This window comes from Elephantulus edwardii, unplaced genomic scaffold, assembly GCF_000299155.1.
Source record: "Elephantulus edwardii isolate Elephantulus edwardi_28Jun2011 unplaced genomic scaffold, EleEdw1.0 scaffold00019, whole genome shotgun sequence".
NCBI lineage: Eukaryota > Metazoa > Chordata > Mammalia > Macroscelidea > Macroscelididae > Elephantulus > Elephantulus edwardii.
Window position 1 is genome coordinate 1,160,201 of NW_006399769.1, and position 3,358 is coordinate 1,163,558.

Consider the following 3,358-nt stretch of genomic DNA (forward strand, 5'->3'; position numbering starts at 1 on the left):
TGTTTTCCTAGCAGTCCATGGTATTCTCAATACTCTTCTCCAGCACCACAGCTCAAAGGCATCAATTCTCCTTCTGTGGTTCAAATTCACTAACTGCTCCAAAGGAGAGAAATGGGATGTGTTCTCCCTTGCTATTTTACTGCCTCTTTAAACCCACTGAAGGGTCAGCTATGAGCCAGTATACAACAACTATGGCATACAACAACAATAATATGTGATATATATCTCATATATATATATCTTTTTTTTGAAGACTGTAGTCCTGACCTTCTGCACCAAATGCCTTGAGTCCTCCTCTGTTTCAACAAGCAAGGTTGTGTTATCTGCTTATGTAATGGTTGTTCATGAGTCTTCCTCCAATCTTGATGCCACATTCTTTTTTTTGCTGTGATTTTTTTTTATTTTATTGGGAAAATATATTGGGAGTACTAGGAGGTGAGTGTTGGGAGCAGAAGGGTGAGGATGGGCAGGGATAAAAATTGCAGGGGTGCAGTTGCAGAGCTGCACAGTTTGGTTGGTGGGGGGAGCAGGTGAAGGAAATGAAAAGGATCCAGCGGGGACCAGATGCTATAGGGGAATGGTAAGCATATAATGCCACATTCTTCATAGAGCCCAGCTTCCTGGACGATCCGTTCTGTATATAGATTGAAAAGGTATGGAGATGGGTTGCATCCCTGGCCTACACCATTCCCGATTTTGAACCGTGCAGAGTTTCCTTGCTCTGTTCTTATGATTGCTTCCTGGTCCAAGTATAGGTTTTGCGTAAGCACAATCAAATATTCTGGTATTCCCATTCTTTTCAGAATTAGCCACAGTTTGTTGTGATTCATACTGTCAAATGCCTTTGCATAGTCAATGAACACAGATAGATATTCTTCTGGTACCGTCTGTTTTCAGCCAAGATTCAACTAATACTAGCTATAATGTCCCTACGACCAAAGCCTCTTCTAAATCCAGCCTGCACTTCTCTATTGATGTGCTGTTCCAACCTTTTTGGATAATTTTCTGTAGAATCTTGCTTGCATGTGATATTAATGATATTGTTTGATAATTTCTGCACTCTTTTGGGTCACCATTTTTTGGAATGAGAAAAAATACAAATCTTTTCCAGTCAGTTAGCCAGGTGGTTTTCCTCCAGATTTCTTAGCACAATTGGATGATCGCACACAGGACAGCATCTATTTGTTAAAATATCTCAATTAGTATGCTGTCAATTCCTGGGGCCTTGTTTATTTCCAGTTCCTTCAGAGAAGTTTGAATTTTTTCCTTCACCATCACAGCCTCTTGATCATATATTGTTTCATGCAATTCTTCTGTGTCAGCCGATTCTTTTTGATACAGTGACTCTGTATACTCTTTGCATCTTCTTTTAAGAAATAACTGGATCATTTAATATTCTGCCCAAAGCATCCTTGAGTATTGCAACTCGAGGCTTGAATTTGGTCTTTAGTTCCTAGCTTAGGAAATACCAAGTGAGTTTGGACTTTTTGATTTTCTGACTCCAGCTCTTTGCTCATTTCATTATAATGCTTTGCTTTGCCTTCCCATGCTGCTCTATGAAATCTGCTGTTCAGCTCCTTAACTTCTTCTTTGCTTTGGCTTCTCAGGGTTCAAATGCAATATTCAGGGTCTCATCTGATATCCATCTTGGTCTTTCTTCTTCCTCTTTGTAATGATCATTTGCATTCTTTCGGGATGATATTCTTGATATCCTCCCACAGATCATCTGGTCTTCGCACAGATCATCTGGTCTTCACTCATTAGTGTTCAAGGCTTCCAATGTTTTAAATTCAGGTGGGAAAGGCTAAAGGTCATTTGTAGATTTGATTTCACCTTCTTTAGCTTTAGTTTGAACTTGTATATGAGTAGCTGATAGTCTGTTTTACAATTAGCGCCTGGTCTAGTTTCATAGATGATAGTGAGCTTCTCTAACAATTCTAGGGAGCAGTTTGGGTACAATTCCTCCAAAACAGACTGCTCTTTTTCGTTATCAGTGATATATTCAATATTTTTTACAACACCACAATTCAAATTATGATGACTCTTAACACTGGACCTATAGGCAACATTATGACAGATGGAAAAAAGACTGAAACTGTCAACAACTTTATCTTTGGATCCACAATTAGCATCCTTGGTACTAGCGGTCAGGAAATCAGGAGACACTGAGAAAGCCCCAGTAAGTGACCTTTCCAAATTACTCAGGAGTAATGATGTCCTTTTCAGATTCAGGCCAATCACTTGCATCTGAGATCCTGACAATGAATAAAAATAACAGAAAAATAAATGCCTTTGAGCTGTGGTGCTGGAGAAGAATGCTGAACATCCCATGGACTGCCAAAAAATCAAACAGGCATGTCTTGACATGGTGCAGCTGGAGTGCTCTTTGGAGGCAAGAATGATAAGGCTTCGTCCCACATACTTTGAGCATGTTGCTAGGAAGGGGTATTTCTCGGAGAGGGGCGTGATGCTTGGAAGGGTGGAGGGTCAGCAAAGGAGAGGAAGACCCTTGACCAAGTGAATTGACATAGTGACTGCTGCAATGGGCTCTAGTGTGTCAGGAGATGTGAGGATGGCACAGGATAGGACAGGGTTCAGATCTGCTGTTCATAGGGTCATACTCGATTCAATAACATCTAATAACAATAACAATTCAAAGTCATAATTTATTCTTTGGTCTTCTTTTGTCATTGTCTTGATTTTACATGCACTTGTGACTGTTAAAAAGATCATGGCTCAAGCAGACACATATGAGTTCACAAAGTGATATCTTTGCACTAAAGCACCTTAAAGAAGTTCTTTGCTGCAGATTTACCAATGGCAATGCATTGCTTGATGTCTTAACTGCTGCCTCCATGAATGTTTGCTTTATATTCAAGTGTAATAAAATCCTTGACAACTTTAATCATTTTTACATTAACCATGGATATTGTTTAAAGTCAAGTTGTGAGGTTTTTGGGGTTTTTTTTATGTTGAAGTATACTCTATAATGAAGGCTATAGTTTTTAAACTTATTCAGTATGTGATTCAAGGGTTCTTCATTTTCTGATGAAAATTTGTGTTAATCGCATATTATATCATATATTGTTAATGCGTTTTCCTCCAAAGCTGATGACATAGTCCTCTTCATAAAGAGGTACACCTGCTGCAAGTCATGGCAAGAAGCTGAGCTGCAATCCTGAAGGTGTGTAGTTCGAATCCACCAGCTGCTCTGTGGAAGAAAGATGAGCAACCTCCCCTCATATCATTAATTACCTCTGAAAACCCACTGGAGGGTCAGCTATGGGTTCTAACTCGACAGTACACAATAACAACATGTGCATATGAAAGTTAGACGATGAATAAAGAAGACTGAAGG